This window comes from Macaca nemestrina, chromosome 3 (genome assembly GCF_043159975.1).
Source record: "Macaca nemestrina isolate mMacNem1 chromosome 3, mMacNem.hap1, whole genome shotgun sequence".
NCBI lineage: Eukaryota > Metazoa > Chordata > Mammalia > Primates > Cercopithecidae > Macaca > Macaca nemestrina.
In genome coordinates this window covers 7,725,947-7,750,565 of record NC_092127.1, presented here as the reverse complement: position 1 = coordinate 7,750,565, position 24,619 = coordinate 7,725,947, and the positions used below count along the sequence as shown (strand labels likewise).

General features: G+C 37.7%; 1 protein-coding gene across 15 annotated transcripts in view; it reads left to right on the top strand.

Annotated features, from left to right (window-relative positions):
* LOC105466614 (teneurin transmembrane protein 3) overlaps positions 1-24,619 on the top strand; it is a 2,765,046-nt gene that overhangs the window by 1,952,896 nt on the left and 787,531 nt on the right. The window lies entirely within an intron of this gene.

Here is a 24,619-nt window from a genome sequence, read left to right as displayed (position 1 = left end):
AATTCACAAATATTGAAACTAGCACTGATGGAGATGAATGAATTTCTCATAATTTAATAATGCAAATTGTACTAACAGCTGATAACTAGTGGCACTACAAGAATGACTACAAATGCCAGCTGATAGATGCAATGGTGATAGAGCGATTTATCTCGTTGTTTCATTGGAAGTCTCCTCTGTCTTTTATGATATTTATTATTTACTCTGTATCTCTTTACATTTTACATGTTATAAATTAACTTTCTCTGGAAAAAGACCAGATGTCTGAATTATGGCAACAAATTTTGCAAGTTAATAATTTTATTTTTTCTCGGGTATATTTTGATCCATGATGAATGGGGAGGCAATGGCCATTTCAAATGTGCAGTAAACACAACTAGAAGCATTTTTCAAAAGTTATCTTACAAGAAAATCGACATCACTTTATCACACAAAAATAATGGGAGAAATGCAAACCTGTTTTTCATAAAAAAAAAAAATCCAATGAAATGCCGTTATACCTAGAACTTCTTGACAGATGAAATATACTATTTAAAATATAGTTTAAGTGGCTCTACAATTCCATACTTCTACCATGAAGCTTCATTAAAGTCTATAAATTAGTACTACTGTCAGAGATGGCATTAAGTATTCAATAAGAGTAGACTTAATGCAATTAATAGCAATTAAAATTATACTTTTATGATGTCAGACACCAGCATTGTAAAGACATAATTGCCTGTAAGGACTTTTGTACCATATTTATCCTCTAAAACTGTCCAATTTATATGAAAAATGCCAAAAACATATCCCATATGGGTACTATTATCTTCTCGAATTTTTAGAAGTGATCTGTCTTATCCAGCATGTGCACATTAGGCTAATTTGCTTTAATTAGTTTTTTTCTCATTTTGTTAATAGGCATGTTGATGTTAAGTTTTTATTTCAGAGGTACAGATGCTAACTTCACTCATTATGTTCCTATTAAGGGGTCAGTATACTTTGTGATAAGCTGGGCTTACCCACTTAAAAAGCATCATTCTTTGAAATATTAGATGATATCGCTTATCGAACATAAAAACTATATTGCTGTTATAGTAATCGTGAGCAACTTCTATCTAATTAATTAGTAGCTAAATATGAAAGAACAGCTTCGCTGTGTCTGCTGTGGCAAGGCATTTTTGTATGGACATAATAAATTAGATAAACTAATGAACTGATTTCAGAAACACAGTCATTTGTGACTCCTCAAAGCATTCGTAAGAATTACCATGAATCTATGCCAATGTCTTGCATTTAAGCCAGGAGGCATACAAAATAAGAAATGCTTTTATTTCCCATACCCAATCATGTGCTATGTCTCAACTTTTAAAACATTTTGTTAAAGCTGATGCATTAAAATAATTTTATTAATTATTATCATTTACCTTATCTGTACAATTTCCCCACACTGAACTCCTATAAGGAGAAATAATTGTATATATGCAAAGAGCAAGACACATAATTAAGAATGCTGCCTGTTGGTTCTCTGGAGACAGAATTTTTTTAAATAAGTAATTTAGAAGGTTCTGCAGAATCCCCAGATGAAACTTAGAAGACTTAGGGGAAATATTAAGAGTGGGTTTGCTCGGGAGGCGGAGCTTGCAGTGAGCTGAGATCCGGCCACTGCACCCCAGCCTGGGCGACAGAGCAAGACTCTGTCTCAAAAAAAAAAAAAAAAAAAAAAAAAAAAGAGTGGGTTTGCTTTCTTTCTCCAGTTGATAAATACATTTAGCTCCAAGTTTGTATACATGTCTTTACATCATGAAATATATTCATTATATTCATACAATGATTTTCTCATCTTAGCTTACTTTTAAATGTTTACTATTTTTGTGAAACTATGAAAAACCATGTAATTTCACAATTGTAAAGTTGTAATGAAATCGTAGGATTGATTTAAAATCTGAAAACATTATATGTTTTGAAGTGCATTGTTTTACAATAAGCAATAAAACAGTTATCAGGTTGGTTCAAGTTAGTATCTTTTGGGAAATTTCCTATATAAAGAATTCAAATTGGCGTGGGGTAGTGGGTAGTTAAGGGAGTAAAAAATCAAATCATTCAGATGCCTTTGAATAGCAAGGAGGTACAATAAGGATGTCTTAAAATACGTCATTGTTTTAAAAAAGTAATATGTTATACATATTTTATTCTCGACATGTCTGTCGGTCAGTAAAAAGACATACTGGCTGGGTAGTTTTACAGAATAGTTCAGTGGCTTCCCAAAATATCTGCTTCTGTTGTTTTGTTTTCTTTTACTCTGTCTTTTGTTGTTTGTTAGTTTTTTTGTTTTTTGTTTTTTTGTGTTTTTTTCTTTTTCGTCAACTCAGTTTGTAATCTTTAAGGCTTGAATTGTTTTCTTCAGGCAGCCAATAGTTGTACTGATAAAATCTATAAACTGAGCATTTTCATGTAACTAAAAGAAATCATTAAAAAATCAACATAATTGAAAGAAGCAAAAGCTCAATTGCACGATTCATCCGTTTTAACTATGAGTCTCCAAGATTAAAGCAACTTTCACGAGCAAGAATGTTTAGCTAAAGAAAAACAGAGTAAATAACAAAAAGTAGAATAAATTAGGATGTAATGGTCCTTCACAGCCTATCACATAAGCCTTTCAGATACAGTTTGAATATAACCATTTCTTTGGTTTGTCTTTTGTCTCAGTTGTATTATAAAGCATAGTGATTATGATTCATTGGAATTGAACTACACTCATTTATATTTAGTTTCTTGTTTCTAAGAAAAATAGAATGAGGCCGAGTGCAATGGCTCATGCCTGTAATCCCAGTACTTTGAGAGGCTGAGGTGGGTGGATCACTTGAGGTCAGGAGTTCGAAACTAGCCTGGCCAACATGGTGAAACCCTGTCTTTACTAAAAATACAAAAAATTAGCTGGGCATTGTGGTGTGCACCTGTAATGCCAGCTACTTGGGAGGCTGAGGCAGGAGAATGACTTGAACCCAGGGGGCGGAGGTTGCAGTGAGCCAAGATCACACCACTGCACTCCAGCCTGGACGACAAAGAGAGACTCCGTCTCAAAAAAAAAAAAAAAAAAAGGAACATAGAGTGAATTACATCTGCCTTTGTCCCATTTGTGCAGTGAACATACACTCTAAGTCAAGTGTTCAATAACAATGGGGTGAGTGCTGAAAAAATAGAACTGTGGGAAAATGTGTATGTGAAAGCAGCTTACTCACAAAATGGAAGCACAAATATTTTTCATTACAAGTAACTCTCAAATGGCAATCAGGTTGTATTGCAAAAGGCATTTACATGGGAGTTGGTTGTTTAGGTATATAATTTCCCATAGAAATTATGTTAAATGGTTGTCCTAAGCTTAATTAACCACAAATATAATTGAATTCAAAAGCAATCATCTGTATTTGTGTGGGGCCCATATATGTGTGTGTAAGATTTTTTTAAAATTGAGTACTTGCTATAGATTAGCTTCTGTGTTCAGTATTTTATACCTACTTATAATCCTATGAGACAGATACCATAATTAGATCCACTTTGTAGATGATGAAATAGTCATCTATTTCAGGATCCAAAACCAGATCCTTCATCTTTAACTCAGATGTGGCCCAGATTTCAAAATAAGTAAGATTTATAAGAGAAAGCTGCCACCTCTTTTCACAGGTCCCAGATGTCTCACTCAGGAGACTAAGACAGTGATTCCCCCAGTGACACCTCACTAGCAGCCCTTTCCTTCTTCCCTCAAGAGCTCCAGACTCTAAAATAGGCTCCCTTCCTCCTCAGGCAAACTCAGTAACCCAGAGAAGAGGATGGTGGATGATTATTAAGAGGAAAGCATTGGAATGGTGGTTGGCCTTGATCGCTATTGATCAAGCACCTAGGATAGTCCAACCTCTACTAGAGAAACCAGGGTCACTACGGTTAAAAAAAACAAAAACAAAAACTTGCCTTCAAGCTTACCTTCTCCTGGGGGAGGAAAGACAAGCATAGAAACACAAAAGTGGACAGCCGTCCAAGCTGTGCAGACAGTGAAGGATGAAGTGGCTGGTGGGGGCAGAGACAGTACAGAAGGGGTCAGCTTTAGCCAGGAGAGTTCAGGAAACCTCTGGAGCAGATGGCTGTGAGCAGGAATGGATGATGGACAGCCGTGCTGAGACCCAGGAGGAGGGCTTACAAGCTGAAAGCATCAAGCACAAGGACTCTGAGAGCCCAGGGAGCCTAGCAGTTTTAGGAAACAAAAAGAATGCCGAGACAGCTGAACCGGAGAGTGAAAGGGGTAACACGGAGAGAACCAGGAACCAGGTAGAGGAGCACTGGTTGCCAGCGGAGCACTTTTAGGGAACAGGTGCTGACTTGATTTGATTTCGTTTTTTCCCATCATTCTGTCAGCTGAGTGGAGAATGCACTGCAGGGACACAGTTTAGAAGGGGATGAAAGAGTTAAGCTGAGACAACTGTGGCTTGGATCAAGATTATTCCAGCAGCACTTAAGTACTCTGATTTGGGTGTATTTTGGAGACAAAGAAATCACAATCAGCAGAACTTGACAATGTACTGGATATGGGAACAAGGGTGGCCACTATGTTTGAGGTCGAAGAAATTGAATCAATGGTGATGGGATTGACTGAGAAAGAAGACTCTCTGGGAAGCAGCTGGTCTGGACGGGCTCTTCTGAGGAGCGGATTACAGTGGGGCAACACACAATGAATGAATGAATGATGGTCTTCCTAAGCCTCCTGTGCACCCTGTAAGCTTTGATGCAAATAAGTCATCATTTAATGCCATTTTAACCCTTGCAATAGTGAAGTAAAAGTTTTAGGGCTTGGTTGTCTACAGATTTTGTAGACAGACAGAAGACAACCTGAGAGATGAGTCACGCTTACTATGCACATCAGCCATATTCTACTTTTCAGGTTTGTTTCACTTATTCCACTTCAGACATCATGAATTTTCTAACATCTCTAGTTGATTCGTAAATAGCTGGTTTTATTGGTGTCAAGCCCAGTAAAGGTGATAGTGGCCATTTTATCTTGATGGGTTATTTTTGTAATTCGGTCCTCAGTAGGTAAGCCTGAGGCTGCCTGTGTACATGTGATACCTTTCAATGGAGAAGAAAAACATGGACCATCTAAATGAGGTGGGCAAGTATGTACATATGTGTACTTTTAATGTTCCCAAAGTGCTGTCAAGAGGAAGGTTTCTATTTAATATCATGAGATCATATTGGCCTCACATTCTCCCAAGAGGAACACAGATGCCTCGTTGTGTGGCTCTCCGTTAAAGATCTATTCCATTTCATGAAAGGCCTGACCAAAACACCAGGCAGAAGGGAAACAGAATTGATACATTTTTGCCAAAAACATGGTAGTAAAGTGTAAAGTCAGTGACTGATAGAGTGTGTTGCAAGATAATCCACAGCCTGAAGGTGCATTGCTGGGAATTTCAGGACAAGCTGTGGTGATAGATTATGTGATGCAATGTACATCGTCAGCTCTATGTTCCTCAGTTTGTTGATCTGTAAAATGGGGACAATAACACTCACCTATTCCATAGGCATTTGTTTTTAAGACTAACTAATAAAAAAAGGATGTTACTTTCAAGTGAACAAAAAAGGATTAAGCAAAACTTCTTTTATTGCTGCAAGAACAGGATTTATAATCTTATTCAAACAATTAGATTTATTTACTCTGCTTTGTCTTTTAATTGAAAAGTTATGTAAGATTTCACAATCTCATCAGGACAAAAAGACTCTTATAGATTCTTACAGTTAAAGGAATTGATAGCCAAAAAAAGAGACAACTTGTTTGCACAACAGTTCTGTGTGCGATATTGCTGTTTGCCACTAAAATTCTTTTAATCACAGAAGACTTGAGAGATATAATGAGTTTTCTTTTCTCACAAACATCTGATGAGGGTCACGGTCATTTCCAAATTTATGACCCTTTTTAAAAATCATGCACAGATTGCAAAAGTTTGTATTAGCCGATGACTACCGACTGATCTATGTGTTAATTGAGTGTGATTTGTTCTCTACTGGCAATGACCTTGCCAACCTAACAGGGACCATGCCCACAAGGAGCATTTAGGTGAACATCACCTACAGAGGCCAATGTTGAATAAAGCGAAAGAATAAATAAGGAAGCTCCAAAAGTTGAGCAATTAGACTTTGTTCTCTCCTGTACCTAAATCCATCTTGTATTCCGAGATGTCCTAAGAGAAAGACATTGTTTCCCCTGTACCCTAGCCAGGTATCAAGACCAAACAGTACCCAGATAGCCTAACTGAGTTGCCTATGCAGCCTTTCTACAATTTATGGCGTGCAGTTGGCTGTCTGGTTCCCTAATGAGTAATTCCTCAACTGCAGAGGTTCTGAGGGACTACTTAAGTCAGCCCTGCCAACACAACCCCACCCTAGATATTGAGACCAATTTCTCCACATGACCTCAGCAGAAAAGCTCAAAACTCACTAGCCATTCCATCATCATTAACCTATTCCTGTTAGAACTTCCCACCCTAGTTCCAATAACTGTATGTTTTCCTTCCTTATTATGACAAAGCCTTGGGCCCTCTAGAGGTATCCTGAAGCAGGATAACAGACTACTTGGAATATAGGCGTTTTATCAGACTGCCCTGGTCAAATTCCCAGCTCCAACAATTATTAGTTCTGTGAGCCGGGGCAAGACATTTAACCTCTCTGAACTTCAGTTTTTTTCAGATGTAAAATGGTCAAAATAAAACATCATTCACTTCTAAAAGAATTGGAAACACTACATGTAAAGCAGCTAGCGGAGCTCTTGGCTGGTGGTTAAGTGCTAGTCGCTATTCTGGTTTCTGAGGACTTGATTTTGATATCCTGAGTCCTTCCCTTTATTTCCAGATTTTGAGCCCCTGTCACAATTGCCAGATTTTCCTGGCATCAACAACCTTGTCTCTCATCCTTCTGTTACAGGATATGCTTGATTTCATTTACGGCTCCATCCTTCTCTTCTACTAAAAGGAGACTTTGTGAATAATGAGGAGTGTGAAAAGAAAAAGTCAGGACTTAAAGACCAGGCAGGTGCTCCAGAGAGTGGCAAGTTGTCCTGTAATGTTCAATGAGTAGATGGTGCAAAGAAACCCGGACACACAGGCAAAGTTCTGAGATTGGCCTAAGGCACTGTCTGTCCCAACACATTTTTGCCATCCATTTCTCGGAAGTTGCAGGACAGCCTGCTTTGCTGTGGACACTTTAGGTGACTTTGTAGGGATGAGGAAAAATGTTATGTGTATACAAAACTTGTGAAGCAATGAGAATACAGTGCTTCTGTGGAATAAAGTTAGTGCCATAACATTCCTGGAAAAATAAGAGTTCATATTATCTGCATCTAAAAGTGACGATGTGGCATGAGCTACCAAATGTCAACACATCAGACATAAAATGAAGGGGAAGACCTCCAGGATGCTTCAATATTAAGATGACCTATATCACTTTTCAAAATACAGCCCATCCATAAGTTTCATTCACAGCAAAATCTAATGAAGATGTTTTGTTATTATGGAAATGTGAATAGAACATTGCTGTATTCAGGATTTGACATATTGAGAATTCATTTTCAACCTTAAACTGGGTCCTCCAATTTTGATACAAGTTCATTATGGAAAAGAGCAGCAATTCATTAACTCCTAGAAACTTTATGCTTATTAAGTATTTAATGAGTTTAACCTTTATGTTAAATATAAAATAATAAGAAACTCCATACCTTCCAAACCTATGAAACTTTTAATCCATAGTTATTTTAATCCATTTGATGAAAATTATCAATAGACTTCAGAGATTTTAATTTGGTGAAAATTTAGTCTGCATTCTAGCACTGGATTTTCTACGTCATATCGACTGGTTTTATTGTTTCTTTTTCACTGTAGTCAATTAGATGGGATTATTTCACTTCCAAAGACTGTTTTTACTCAGACTGTGTAGCTGTTCAGTGAAATATAATCCAACTCAGCCCCTTCTGCATCCAATAAAATCGTCAGTCAGTGTTGGGGGAGCAATCATTGAAATGATGAAATAGCAGTAGTGCTGAAAATAAGCAATGGAAAATTCTGCAAAAGCTAAAATTATACCACCGGGACCTCCTTGATCACCACAGCCCTTCTCTAGCCAAGAATTGGTTCTCCCAAAGAATTGAGAACCTGTCCTCTGAAAGGAAACCATTCTCAAGCAGGAAAAGCACTTTCCAGGGCAGTATTCGCCTAGATGTGACTGCATCTGATATTTATAAGGTGGTCTTTACTTATCCCTTGCAAGCATTTCCTCTTGCTGTCAGGTGATATTGCTGTCAGAGATATTTGCTTCAATTGATTATTTATTATGAACCCACAATATCCAGGTACCAATTCATGCTTGGTCAAGGGCCACCCTTAAAATGTTTAAACCAGTTCAAATATAGGCATTAAAATAGATACATAAGAAACAATGTATTTTAAGACTCTACAATATTTCTTGCTTCATCTAAGAAAACAGGAGTCTACAATTTGGGAAAAATGAAGGTTTACATTTGCCGAATTAGAGAAGTTGGCGATGGTAGGCTTTGTTAGAACTATCTGTTAAGTCCAGAAAGAAGACTGTTATCTTAAGTTAATTAGGGAGAATAAGTTGAGTGGTGACTGATTGTATAATAAGAAAGTCTAAGATAATAATTTTGAACATGAAAGTTGAAAAGAGCAATCTCAGGAATCTTTTGAACAATTAAAGGCCTGGCCAAAGCAGAGAAAGGCAGTTTTCTTTCTTTTTTTTTTTTTAAATAATTCATGGAACAGCACAAACCAGAAAATCTTATTTGTTCTAAAGCTTCAAAACTACCTTCACCGCCACCACCCACCAAGGTATTTGTATTCAAATCCCTATCTAAAATGTCTCACTTTCATCCTGTTATATAACCTGTTTGTAGTCAACCAGTTCAGCATTAGGTAGTTCAAATATAAAATATTTTCTCTAGCTTAATGGGTCTTGGTGTCTTTGAATTAAAAAAAAAAATCTACAAAATTGGCTGCACATCGAAGAAACAAAATAACATAGTTAGCATGTGTGGGTGGTCTTTCGAAATTATCATTTGTCTTGTCATAAAAAGAAGTGGTCTCTGTTCCTTGCTCTCTATCTATGCATGAATGCAGTTTTTCTGTCTATTAAATGGAACCTGCCTCCACTTGAAAGTGGTATATCACACCAAGTTACTGCTCGGTAACTAACCGAACAACATACGAAACCAAAATTTCCTTGTGAAGGGTGTTTCTTTTAGATGCTATAATGACTCTTTCAGACCAATATGGTACCACTTAGTAAATTATAGCTTCCATCAACTACTACTTTTGCTATGTAGTTATATATATAATCACACTGGCAAGTACTTGAGGAGCAACTTGTGCACTTACAGAATGCAGATGTGTATCTCTAACGTGCACTGAGTTCTTTTCAAGAACGTTGGCACATATATTTAGACTTGTTAAAAATTCAGAGATAAGCAACACATAGAAAGAGAAAAATAGCCTTTTTTCTAAGACTATTTAGGTGGATTTTGTTCTATATGAGAGACCTAAGGTATTTCTAAAATGAAGAAAGGAAAAAATGAGATCAAGTTGATTGGCTCAACGATTGTTACATTATCAATTCATTCAGCACAGGAACTTGTATTAAGTTTATAATACTATAAACATCACATACCAATAAACAAACTTTTTGAAAAGGCTTTAAATGTCATTAATGTTTTCCCAAATTCCAACTGAACTTGTTGCCTTGATTTTTGACTTATTGAGGAGAAAAGTTAATCATATTCTCTTTTATATTATAGGAGAAATATATAAATGCCTTGAAAGCAACCTCAATCCCATTTATATTAGATGTCTGCCAGAAGCAAACTTTCAAAAATAGACAGAAGGTTTTCTCCAAAACAGAAAGCATGTTTACTTTAACTCATGTATTGGTATTTCACTAGCACCTGAGATGCCCATGAAACAAGTTGGAGTTGATGAAGACTAGGGGTTCAGATAATCACAGGAGAGAGAGGGAGAAAGAGCTTCTCCCTTTAGGTGATGGTCAGTAAAAGTCCTTGTGGCTCCTTGCACCTTCCCCCTTTCCTCATTTCCGCTGTTGAATTAAGTCTAACCCTTCCTCAGACTCTTCATTAAGTCTAGACTTAGACTGGAAGAATGAGGAGGCTCACTTTGGTCAAGAACTCAACATTCTCAGTTGGTTCTCCTGTGATGGTTATAGTGCCTTTCACTAGTAGTTAGGTCCTGCCTCCATCCAGTAAGACCAGGTTCCTACCTGGTAATCCAATTCCATGATTCCAAACTTAACTTGGTGTCCACTATTGAATCCCAATATCCCTGATGAACTTCTTAAAGTCAACAAACTCCCAATTGGACCTCAAAAAACTGTTACTCCTGCCCTTATTTAAGAATACTAATAATAAAACATTGAGGCAAAACTTTTTGCTATTCATACCTGTAGGCTATAGACCACCTATTCTTTCTGAAGGAAGACCTGCATTCACATCCATACTTCTGCATCATAGTTTCCCTTAAGCAACTACACTTACCTTTATGTTCTAAAACTCAGCCTTCATACGAAAGCTCAAATTGGCCTTGACTCTTGACTTTGACTTTTTTGTGTAGTAGACCATTAGGCCAGCTAACTTGTATACAACTGTCACCAGATCAACTGACATATTATGCTTGTTCAAGTGAGATATATTGATCATTTTTTTAATTGGATGGCCACTAGTGACTTGAATAATGGGTATTTCTGGAAATACAAATAGTAGATGCACAGCATGCAGGTAAGTTAAGTATCAGCTTTACCTAGGAATCAGCGGGTATTCTTGATGACTAAGTACCCACATTTACTTTCTTGTAGTTCAGCATATCTCTAATTACAATTATATTTTATGTCCATCTTCTCAGGATTCTTGGAAAACAACACTGTATATAAATTAGTGTAAGCAGGTGGGCTATCAACATTTTCTTGCAGATTAAAATACTGTGATCAAAGTGTGCAACCAGTGTTTCTTTCCAAATGACCTGAAGTCAGCTGACCCAATCCAAAGGTTTGGAAATAAAATTAGACTTAATATATTATACCCCATGGGTAACCAGCTTGAAACTAAGTAAATGTATTTACATATTAGTCATTTTGACAAAATACCTCATAATTAATTATAAGAATATATTTAAAACTAAGTAAAATTATAGGTTTTCCCATAATTATTTGATTTTTAAATTTTTTTGCAAGTAGATGCATGACCGCTTTATGCAAAACTGACATGATATTGACTTTGTTTTCTTGTTATTTACACATTGTGAGTTTCAGGTTGTCAACATTATGACACTGACAAGGGAAATTATGTCTCACTAATGTTTACCAGTCACTACACATGTCAAAGGCTCCAACTTTTTATAAAGCAAGGATTAGATTTACCAGCCTACACTCTTTTCTTACTATATGCAATTCTCTTAAAACAACTTTTAGTCTTACAGTTCTTTGAATTTGAAAAATACTTCCCTGTGTATAAGTTTCATGTTCCAATAAATATTGTCAATATATAATTTTATTTAGCTAATTCATTCATGAATACTAAAAAAAATAATAATAAATCATCAGGCCTTTCAAGACTTAACTTGTTTTCTTATTCTCACTGTCTTAATGCCAGTGGGGAAAAACATTCATTTTTGGAAGTAAAGAGATATGAAGAACATTGGATCTGTAACCATATTGTAGTTGGCTTATGTTAAAAGTATTTTTTTTATTTCTTCTAAAAAAAAAAAAAAAACAGGATACATGTACAGAATGTGCAGGCTTATTACACAGGTATATATGTGCCATAGTGGTTTGCTGCACCTATTGACCTGTCCTTTAAGTTCCCTCACCTCACCCCCGACCCTCCAACAAGCCCTGGTGTGTATTGTTCCCCTTTGTGTGTCCATGTATTCTCAATGTTCAACTCCCACTTATGAGTGAAAATATGTGGTGTTTGGTTTTCTGTTCCTATGTTAGTTTGCTGAGGATGATGGCTTCCAGCTTCATCCATGTTCCTGCAAAGGACATGATCTCATTCTTTTTTATGGCTGCATAGTATTTCATGGTGTATACTGTGGGTGTACCACATTTTCTTTATCTAGCCTATCATTGATAGGCATTTGGGTTGGTTCCATGTCTTTGATATTGCAAATAGTGCTGTAATTAACATACGTGTGCATGTGTCTTTATAGTAGAATGATTTATATTCCTTTGGGTATATACCCAGTAAGGGGATTGCTAGGTCAAATGGTATTTCTGGTTCTAAATGAGGAATTGCCATACTGCCTTCCCCTTCTACAATGGTTGAACTAATTTACATCTCCACCAACAGCATAAAAGCATTCCTATTTCTCCACAGCCTCACCAACATCTATTATTTCCTTTTTAATAATCGCCATTCTGACTGGTGTGAGACGGTATCTCATTGTGGTTTTGATTTGCACTTCTCTGATGATCAGTGATGTTGAGCTTTTTCTCATGTTTGTTGGCCATGTAAATGTCTTCTTTTGAGAAGTGTCTGTTCATATCCTTTGCCCCTTTCTTGATGGGTTTTTTTTTTTTCTTGTAAATATGTTTAAGTTCCTTGTCAATTCTGGTTGTTAGACCTTTGTCAGGTGGGTAGATTACAAAAATTTTCTCCCATTCTGTAGGTTGCCTATTCACTCTGATGACAGATTATTTTGCTGTGCTGAAGCTCTTTAGTTTAATTAAATCCCATTTGTCAATTTTGACTTTTGTTGCCATTGCTTTTGGCATTTTTGTCATGAAGTCTTTGCCCATGCCTATGTCCTGAATGGTATTGCCTAAGTTTTCTTCTATGATTTTTATGGTTTTGGGTTTTATATTTATGTCCTTAATTCATCTTGCATTAATTTTTGTATAAGGTGTAAGGAAGGGGTCCAGTTTCAGCTTTTTGCATATGGCTGGCCAGTTTTCCCAGCACCATTTACTGAATGGGAGATCCTTTCTCCATTGCTTGTTTTTGTCAGGTTTGTCAAAGATCAGATGGTTGTAGATGTGTGGTGTTATTTCTGAGGTCTCTGTTTTGCTCCTTTGGTCTATATGTCTGTTTTGGCTACTGTAGCCTTGTAGTATGGTTTGAAGTCAGCTAGCATGATGTCTCCAGCTTTGCTCTTTTTGCTTAGGATTGACTTGGCTATACAAGTTCTTCTTTGATTCCATATGAAATTTAAAATAGTTTTTTCTAATTCCTTGAAGAATGTCAATGGTAGTTTGATGAGAACAGCATTGAATCTATAAATTACTTTGGGCAGTAGGGCCATTTTCAGGATATTGATTCTTCCTATCCCTGAGGATGGAATGTTTTTCCATATATTTGTTTCCTCTCTGACTTCCTTGAGCAGTGGTTTGCAGTTCTCCATGAAGAGGTCCTTCACATCCCTTGTTAGCTGTATTCCTAGGTGTTTTATTCTCTTTGTAGCAATTGTGAATGGGAGTTCATTCATGGTTTGGCTCTTTGCTTGCCTATTGGTGGTGTAAAGGAATGCTTGTGATTTCTGCACATTGGTTTTGTATCCTGAGACTTTGTTGAAGTTGCTTATCAGTTCAAGAAGTTATTGGGCTGAGAAAATGGGGTTTTCTAAATATAAAATCATGTAGCCTGCCAACAGAGGCAACTTGACTTCCTCTTTTCCTATTTGAATACACTTTATTTCTTCTCTTGCCTAATTGCCCTGGCCAGTACTTCCAAGACTATGTTGAATAGGAGTGGTGAGAGAGGGCATCCTTATCTTGTACAGTTTTCAAAGGGAATGCTTCCAGCTTTTGCCCATTCAATATAATATTGGCTGTGAGTTTGTCATAAATAGCTTTTATATTTTGAGACATGTTTCATCAATACCTGTTTATTGACTTCCTCCTTTTCAGTTTTTTGGAATAGTTTCACAAGAAATGGTACCAGCTCCTTTTTGTATTTTCTGGTAGAATTCAGCTGTGAATCTGTCTGGTCCTGGGCTTTTTTCGGTTGGTAGGCGATTAATTACTGCCTCAATTTCAGAGCTTGTTATTGGTCTCTTCAGGGATTCACCTTCTTCCAGGCTTAGTCTTGGTAGGGTATATGCATCCAGGAATTCTTCTAGATTTCCTAGTTTATTTACCTAGAGGTTGTTATAGTATTATCTGATGGCAGTTTGTATTTCTGTGGCATCAGTGGTGATATCCCCTTTATCATTTCTTATTATGTCTATTTGATTCTTCTCTCTGTTCTTCTTTATTAATCTAGCTAGCAATCTATTTTGTTAAATTTTTCAAAAAAAAAAAGCTCATGGATGCATTAATTTTTTAAAGGTTTTTTCGTGTTTCTATCTCCTTCAATTCTTCTTTGATCTTAGTTATTTCTTATCTTCTGCTAACTTTTGGATTAGTTTACTCTTGCCTCTCTAGCTCTTTTAATTGTGATGTTGCAAGGTCGATTTGAGATTCTTTTAGCTTTCTGCTGTGGGCATTTAGTGCTATAAATTTCCCTGTTAACACTGCTGTAGCTGTGTCCCAGAGATTCTGGTACATTGTCTCTTTGTTCTCATTGGTTTCAAAGAACTTCTTGATGTCTGCCTTAATTTCGTCATTTACCCAGGAGTCATTCAGGAGCAGGTTGTTCAATTCCATGAAATTGTGTCGTTTTGAGTGAGTTTCTTAATCCTGAGTTCTAATTTGATTGCACTGTGGTCTAGGAGACTCTTTGTTATGATTTCAGTTCTTTTGCATTTGCTGAGGAGTGTCTACTTCCAATTATGTGGTTGATTTTGGAATAAGTGCCATGTGACACTGAGAAGAATGTATATTCTGTTGTTTTGGGGTAGAGAGTTATGTAGACATCTACTAGGTCCACTTGATCCAGAACTGAGTTCAAGTCTTGAATATCCTTGTTAATTTTCTGTCTCGTTGATCTAATACTAACAGTTGGATGTTAAAGTCTCCCACTATTATTGTGTGGGAGTCTAAGTCTCTTTGTATGTCTCTAAGAACCTGTTTTATGAATCTGGGTGTTCCTGTATTGGGTGCATATATATTTAGGATAGTTAGCTCTTCTTGTTTCATTGATCCCTTTACCATTACATAATGGTTTTCTTTGTCTTTTTGATCTTTGTTTGTTTAAAGTCTGTTTGTTCAGAGACTAGGATTGCAACCCCTGCTTTATTTTGTTTTCCATTTGCTTGGTAAATTTTCCTCCATCCCTTTATGTTGAGCCTGTGTGTGTCTTTTCATGTAAGAGGGGTCTCCTGGATATAGCACACCAATGGGTCTTGACATCTTATCCAATTTGCCAGTCTGTATCTTTTAATTGGGGCATTTAGCCCATTTACATTTAAGGTTAGTATTGTTAGGTGTGAATTTGATTCTGTCATCATGATGCTATTTGGTTATTTTGCACACTAGTTGATACAGTTTCTTCGTAGTGTCATTGGTCTTTATATTGGGGTGTGTTTTTGCAGTGACTGCTACTGGTTTTTCCTTTCCATATTTAGTGCTTCTTTCAGGAGCTCTTGCAGGCCAGGCCTGGTGGTAACAAAATCTCTCAGCATTTGCTTGTCTGGAAAGGTTTTATTTCTCCTTTGCTTATGAAGCTTAGTTTGGCTGGACATGAAATTCTGGGTTAAAAATTATTTTCTTTAAGAATGTTGAATATTGGCCCCCAATGTCTTCTGGCTTGTAGAGTTTCTGCTGAGAGGTCTGCTGTTAGTCTGATGAGCTTCCCTTTGTAAGTGACCTGGTCTTTCTCTTTGGCTGCCCTTAACAGTTTTTCCTCCATTTCAATCTTGGAGAATCTGATGATTATGTGTCTTGGGGTTGATCTTCTCATGGGGTATCTTAATGGTGTTCTCTGTTTTCCTGAATTTGCAAAATTTCCTGAATTTTCTTGTCTTGTTAGGCTGGGGAAGTTCTCCTGGATAATATCCTATAGTGTGTTTTCCAGCTTGTTTCAATTCTCCCCATCTCCTTCTGGTACTCTAATCAATCGTAGATTCGGTCTTTTTATGACGTCCCATATTTCTTGGAGGCTTTGCTCATTCCATGTCTTTCTTTCTTCTCTATTCTTCTCTGCATGTCTTATTTCAGGAAGCTGGTCTTCAAACTCTGATATCCTTTCTTTTGCTTGGTCTAGTCGACTGTTGATACTTGTGTATGCTTCCTGAAGTTCTCATGCTGTGTTTTTCAGCTCCATCAAGTCGTTTATATTCCTCTCATTCTAACTATCAATTCCTCTAACCTTTTATCAAGGTTCTTAGCTTCTTTGCACTGGGTTAGAACATGCTCCGTTAGCTCATCATAGGTTTTATTATCCATCTTCTGAAGCCTACTTCTGTCAATTCGTCCATCTGATCCTCCAGTTCTGTGCCCTTGATGGAGAGATGTTACGATCATTTGGAGGAGAAGGGGCACTCTGGCCTTTTGGGTTTTTAGCATTTTTTCATTAATTCTTTCTCATCTTTGTGAGTTTGTGTAGTTTCAGCCTTTGAGTCTGCTGACCCTTGGATGGGGTTTTGTGGGGACCTTTTTGTTATTGTTGTTGATGATGCTATTGTTACTGCTTTCTGCTTGTTTGTTTTTCTTTCAATAGTCCTTCTGTAGGGCTGCTGCAGTTTCCTGGGGGTTCACTTCAGGCCCTATTCATCTGATTTGCTCCCGTGCATGGAGATGTCACTCAAAGAGGCTGGAGAATAGCGAAGATGGGTGCCTGCTCCTTCTTCTGGGACCTCTGACCTCAAGGGGCACCCACCTGATGCCAGTAGGATTGCTCCTGTATAGGGTGTCTGACAACCCCTATTGGAGGGTCTCATCCAGTTGGGTGGCATGGGGAGCAGGACCTGTTTAATGAAGCACTTTGTCCCTTGGTGGACAGAGTGTGTTTCACTGGGGGGAAACCCACTTGTCAGGGCTGCACAGATTCCTCAGAACTAGCAGGAGGCTCTCCTGGTCTGCAGAGACTGCTGCTACCCCTTCCTCATGGGCCTCAGATCCTGGGAGATCCGAATTCTGTCTCTGAGCCTCTGGCTGGAGTTACTGGAGAGCCTGCAGATAAGCCCTGCCCACTGAGGAAGGATGGGTCAGGGTTAGACCTGAAGATGCAGTCTGGCGGCAGACTGCCACAGCCGGTGTGTTGGCCTGTGGGGACAAGTCCTGGGACCAAGCCGTCCAGCCTCCCTGGCTCCAGCAGGGGAAAAGTGCAGCCTGGAGCTATAGAAATGGGTGCTGCCCTTCCCCTGCCCAAGGAGCTTAGGTGTTGAGTCCCATTGCTGGCTGCTGCCCCTCCCACAAGGAGCTTAAATGGCTTAGACAGCAGGCGGCCACAGCTGGTGCTGGTCGCCCCTCCCCCTGGGAGTTCGGTAGGCTTAACCAGATTCCTGCTGAGAGGCTGTAAAAATCTGCAGGTTCTGGGGTTGGGATGCTAGGCCCTGGTGGCCTGGGTTCACGAGTAGGATCTTCTATCCGTGGATTACACAGTTTCGTGGAAAAAGCACATTTCCCCCAGCTGCATATGGGCGCACTCACCGCCTCCCTTAGCTGGGGGGAGGGGGTTCCCCTTTCCCATGTGGTTCTCAGCGGGGCCGCCACACCACACTGCTGTTCCTTCTCTCGGTAGGTCACGCCAGCTTTCTAGTCAGTTTTGATGAGTGAACTTGGATACCTTGGTTGCCAGTGAAATATTCACACACTTATTATGGCTTTTTTCGCTGAGAGCCTCCAGATGCTGTAACTTCTAGTCCGCCATCTTGGCCCCGCCCCTCAAAAATATTTTAGTCTTGATAAAATACAGCTATTTATACAAGTGTAATGAAGCATTACTTTGCTTTTCTCTTCAGTTTAGGACTACTAAATTCAATTTCATTCTGAAAAAGAAAACAGTCACATTAAGCTTAATAGGCCACCTGCATGCATACATATATACATATGTACATACAAGTCTCTACATGAAAATATATTAAAAACTGACAATCGGAAATAGATACGTGATTCAGAGAAACTGTCAGAATACATTTGAATAATATTTTATTTTTTCATATATGTTACATATATAATTATACATATTCCAATATATACAGAAATTTGATTTACAAATAAATAATTACAATAGATGTGCTATAAAAAGTGCTATAAGTTAAAATAAAGTAATTTAACTCTGATTTTTCAAAGAAAAAGTAGGATTAGTATGGATTATGATCCTGAGTAAAGTCCTGATATCCAATTCTATTTTGAAATGTTCTCTCCCTTATTTTCTGATACCTTTAGTGGGATAAATATTGTGTTTTATACAGCAAGGTATTATGATTTATGAAATTAATACCTTTTCATAATTCCTATTTTATTTTTAGTGAAAAATATTAGAAGGTTAAAAACAGCAATAAAATAGTAATATAATTATGGAGAATAGGAATATTACATTACTGGAAGACCACACATCCTGTACCAAAGGAATGGATGTAAAGAATGGAGGAATTATCTGACCGGCCATGGATATCAGGCATGGCCTCAAAGCATCCTAGAAGTTAAAGCTTTACTAAAGTCTAGAGAAACAAAAGAGAAAGAAACTCACATTTTATGGACCATACCCTGCAATATGTGGTGGATATAACACTTTTTGGACCATTGTAAAGTTTTCTTTAGCAATTTCTTACCACCTGAGAAACATTCTTGCTCCCTTCAGGTCAATGTCAGAATAACCACAACGACAACTGCTGTAGCTCTGGGTCTCTCACGATAGTCTGGGGAGGATTGTCACAAGGATCATGAAATTTGGAGGAACTTCATTAGATGAAAGGAATATTGGGAATAATTGTAAGAAAATATAGAAGCACTATAGTAATTATTTTCATGATAGGCCCAAAAATATCTGTTTTGTTTGAATCTTTTTTTGGTAAATTTTCCTGTAGCAAGCATCCATCATTTCATTTTTTTAGAGCCCGTTTCACCTTGCACTTTCACGGTATTTTAGTCACTTCAGCCTCTCAAAACAAAACAAAACAAAACAAAAACAAAAACAAAAAACCCATGCCATCAATTTACTTGTCCATAATATCACAATTCTCCACTTTTCCCCTTGAATGAATGGTGGGCATTCAAAGAGACAAATAGGTGTGTTTAATTCCAAAACTGCATCCCAAGTCTTCCAATCTCAGTCTTGAGCCCAAGACTTTGGCTTATACCAGGCTGCTGCTGCCACTAAAATGAAGTTTTGGAGTTTTTTCATGTGTTTTTCAAAATAATGTGTAAGGATTCAATTTATGACTACACTAACACTGGTGTGTTTCTCCTAGCAGATGCAGTAAAGCTTAGAACAATCGAATAAGTGTCCTTTTCCAAACGAGTTCCCTTGGGAGGCCCTTGCCTTATGAATTTATGTTACCTTTGTTCAATGCACATTGCAACTGCCATCAGAGAGGAGCTTCCAGTCACAGAAGAATATCAGTCACATTACTTCAGATTCACTGAACACTTGTTCTGATTCCAAAATGTTTTTCTTTCCTACACTTGTCCCTTGTTCCCTGAGCACTGCTTACTAATTCAGGCCTCCCTTTCTCCTCTGATGCTGAAGTCATCAAATCAAGGGCTTCTAGGGACCAACCTGGAACTGAAAGAAACTCCTCTGGGAAGAAAAGCTTTGGGGCTCAAAGAGGGTCTGTTGCATGTCAGCTTCTACAATTGACATGGATATCATTCATGGTATACTCTGAGGCTGACCAGTAGAAGTCAAATTTTGTCTAAAGTTATATTTTCATTTGAATGAAGGACATAATCTTTCTCTGTGAGTAAAGTACTCGCTATATAATATATAGAGAACTACAGAACTATAAATCTTTATTATGTATAAAATGTATAGAATACTTTATATACTATATATAATACTTGTATATTATAAAGTACTACAGTATAATACTTTATATTATATATACATATATCTGTGTGTGTGTGTATATATATATATGAAGTGTTAAAACTGTTAGTACCCTAAAATTAGTAGAATTGTGAGCTAACATGCTAATACACTGGGCAGCTACTTACCATTAGCTTCAGCTCTATTAAATAGAACAAGGTTAGCCTATATATGGTGTCCATTCCTCGACCTATGGTGACATCACTGATCAATCATAAAACCCTTTCCCAAAACACCTAGACTAGACTTCAGAATCCACGCCATAGCCATCTCAGCCAATCAAAGCTGGCTCAAAAAATGGAATTTATTTGCCATTTCAGAAATAGAAGTGAGCCCATTTCCTCTAGAACGTATTATTAAAATTCAGATTTTGTGAGGAAAAGAAGATCCTAGGAGAAAAACAAAAAACCCAGAGGCAATGGTATGGCCCCTCCTATGAGTCTGTCTCAGCAGCACATTAGCCTAAATTAGATTTATTAAATTAGCTAATTGTCACGTTGGAAAGCACAGGCGAGCTGATTCTGAGGTGAGAAACAAAACAAATAGGTTGCAGCAGTATGGATGAGGCACTGGGGAAGCGTTTAGCCTCACTAAACCTTAGGAAGCTGGTCCTAATGAGGTGTACCAGGGCTGGCAAAGTCTTTGCAGAAGGCTCCGAGCGCAGGAGAGCATGCCCTGGGACCAAAGACCCATCTAGAAAGGATCAACCTTTCCAACTGACATGCAGAGGGATTAGCAAAATGTTTAACTAATGCTAAAGTTTACCAAGCCCAACAAGCCAATCCCTGTTATATTTGCTATAAAAGCAAAGTCTGGAATTAGAGAAAATATCCTTGCAAATAATCAAAATGAGATTTCGAATTTTAAATTAAGGGACACAAGACCCCTAATAACACATTTACATATGCATTTCCTTTATAGAATATACCCTATTTTCAAAAGGGAATTTGAGGGAAGAATTCCCCTGTTTTACTTCTTCTTTCTACTTTGTCAGTACGAGGGGTGTTCGCGGCCATCGTCACAGCCTGAGCGGATGGCAGGATCTGCCCCAGGAACTCCTGTGCGAGCTCAGGGCTCCTTTGGGACCACCACCAGCCGCCTGCCCTGCTCCCACAAAGGCCGTTTAGTTGTCAACAATAACTGAGGATTCAACTATGTCTCATGGCAGCCAGGTGGTCACACAGCTCCTCCAATCCCCTTTTGTCTTGTTCGAATGTTAATATGAGAGATGGAGGAAAGAAAAGTCACCCTTAAAAATAGCATCCTGAACATCTATGCTTTTCTCCATTTGGACTTCTTACTGGATTTCCTAAAATGGCAGCTATTGTTGAGCACAGTCGTTTCCTTTGCGGGTGTCCAAAAAGCCCCGTCATTTCATTATTTTACATTTTTTAATTCATGATTTTAACTTTTTTTTTTTTTTTTTTTTTAGGTAGGATCTCACTCTGTCCCCCACGCTGGAGTGTAGCAGTGCGATCTTGGCTCACTGCAACCTCCTCCTCCTGGGTTCAAGTGATTCTCCTGCCTCAGCCTCCTGAGTAGCTGGGATTACAGGCACAGGCGCCACCACGCCCAGCTAATTTTTGTGTTTTTAGTAGAGACAGGATTTCACCATGTTGGCCAGGATGGTCTCAAACTCCTGACCTCATGTGATCTGCCCGCCTCAGCCTCCCAGAGTGCTGGGATTACAGGTGTGAGCCACCGCGCCCGGCCTGATTTTAAATTTTTAAGATGACCCTCTTTATTGTACTTTGTCTCTAGTAGGTTAGAGAAAATCATGATTAACTTAAAAACATAGAGTTTTTTCTTTAAAAGTCAATTAACACAAACCTAGATATCATTAAGCTTGTATCAATGAAGTTTCATAAATCAGTCTTGACTGATTATTTTGGGAATCTGATGTCATTTTCAGCCACTTAAAATGCCTGAGCAGTTAAAGATTTCTCTCTGATGACTCAACTTAATGTGGGTGTGTTGAGTTTTTTCCTGTTTGAGAGACATTTCTCCTTCAATGTGTTATTCATGCAGATGACTGAGATAGTGTCTGGAAATGTGTTCTATCGCACGAAACACTGTTAATACCATGTTCCTATTTGAATTTCTCAAAATGTTGGTGCTACCGTTGAGGTACTTGAGATGATGTGATTCACCGTTTCACAAACAGTAAAACTTTTTTTCCTTATTGACAAAAAATAGACTTAATTCTAAACTCTCTCACAGGAACACAGTATTGCTTTCACCTTCTTGTTAGCTTGACAAGTCTTTGTTTTTAGCTATTTTCCTGAGATGGTATTTGTTAAGGCAGGTTTTGCAACTGCTTTGAACTTACTGTCCCCAGCGATGTCTCCTAGGGTCCTTGAGTCTGGTCTGTGTGCATTTTCCCCTTGGCTTCAGCAGGACTTTTGAGAGCAGAGCAATTACTGGAATGAGTTGTAAATAGAGGGTCTGATAAGATCCACCAGCCAAGTTTATGTCTCACATTCCCTATAGGCAACTTTCACTAGCTTGTCAGAGCATTGGAAATAGGTGATTGGGTTCAAACTATACCCATCATATCTTTAAATAATAGCATCATAAACTAATAACAATTCCTTTACCAATGAATACAGGCTATTAACATATAAAGGTGCTTTATTCCTTTTTAAAAAATTACCTCGAAGTTTGTTATTAGTATTCAATTTAGATTGTCTTTCCAGAATTGATTGGTTTTATGTAAAAAATAATTATAAAGTAACAATCCTGTTCATGTCTCTATAAAAGAAACAATTCAAAACAATTTAAAATGTAAAAAAGAGCACATTATTTGGGCTAGTCAGATTTTCTCTGGATTTTTTCAGGAGTTCATTTATCGAAAGTCATAAAATTTGCCAAATACACCCTCACTGTTTGCCTTACAATGAACACATATTCCAAACATAGACAAGACCACACGCAAAGTTAAGTATTTTGCTGATTTTAGATACAGACCACAGAGCAACTTAGCTGCCTTTAGCCAATTTCCCTGGTAGCTGGTCCTGCTCCCTGAGGTCCTCTCCCCTTCACCAGAGTGCTCTGTTCCCATCCTCACCCTGCCCTCCAGGCCATGGCTATCACCAGGCCACACGCTGTGCTTTGCCCTATATTGCCATAATATAGGCATGAGAAATGCAAGAAGTTTGGTGAAGTGTGAACATACAGGTTGGTTGAGAGGCTTGTTTGGTTTTTTTCATCTTCTACTCTACCTAGTGAAAATCAACTTGCTTGTGTGCATAATAAAATGGACTTTTTCCTGGATTGAGTTTTACATAGTAATTAAGATTAAAGTTGTAGTGGAAGAGGAACATCATATTATACTTGTATATAATATTTAGCCTTTTCTGTTTACAAAGGAGTATATGATTTCCAAGAATCATTTTTTCACAATAAACTCTTTGTTAATAAGTTTAATTGTGTCAACATTATGAAATACACACACACACACACACACACACACACACACACCCTCCTTACTTAGATAAGAGCCTAGGACCTAAATAAAATAGTCCCATATTATAAAATAATGATACAGGCTTTTAAAGGAATTTTTCTTTTAGTTCTTGCATGCATTGCATGAGGACCTAGTGAAGGGAATGATAAAATCCTATAAATTGTCTTAGTATTGATCGGCATAACAGGCTTACATTAGCACCTGAAATGGAACTTCCTATGAGCCCATGAACACATTCAGAGAGATTAACTAAGACAATTTTCTTTTGCTATTTTACAAACTAAAGTCACTTTATAATTTATTGGCGATCTCTTTAGAGGGATAGAAAACAGAGCAAAGGTCTTAAAGCTACTGGGCAAGGCATGGAACTTATGATATTATATCCAATGATAATGCAAACCACAGGAAATTTATGGTGAGGCAGGAAAATACATTGTATTATGTATTTCCCGAGAGCTGGAAATGATGTTGTGATCATTTGGAGTTAGGGAACATCTAATTCTGGATGAGTAATTATTTGGTTTGTACAACCAGATAACTTACCATGTATGTCTATCCTAGAAGGGGATGATTCTTTGGGTTTTCAATATTAATTGATTTATGTGGTACGAGACTGAATTGCCAGCTTTCTTCTGGTCTGCTTGTAAATTTCTACAAAGAATATCCTTCGCCTTCTGTCCTCTGCAGCCATCTACCCTGATTAGCCGATGCTGCAATCTCACAAATGTGTGGAATCTTATTTTCTTAACTAAACTACTTGCCTAATTCAGAGATGTAAGCTCAATGGAAGAAAAAAAAAGAATTGACTGAGTTGTAATCACTTGGAGTGTCTGAAATAATTTGAATGGATGGGGATTATTTGCTTCAGAAAGTCTTTGTCTAACAGTATTCCTAGGAGCTTGGAGAGCCAGCATTCTAATCTCAAACTCTGACATTTTTTGACAAGTTGCTTTAGTTCCCAGCATCATTCTGACCTTTGTATAATGAGAATAATAATATTTATCTAGCTTAGATTAAATCTTCCATCGTATTGTTGGGAATATTTCACTTTGATAAAGTGATCTTTCCTTTCAGATTCCTTACATGCTTTACAAATAAAATTGATTTAACAGTTTGCTGTTTCCTATTGCATAGATGTAGAAACCAAGACACAGAGAAATCACATTTTACTGCATATTTTGAGATTTAATAATAGCCAATATTTGCTG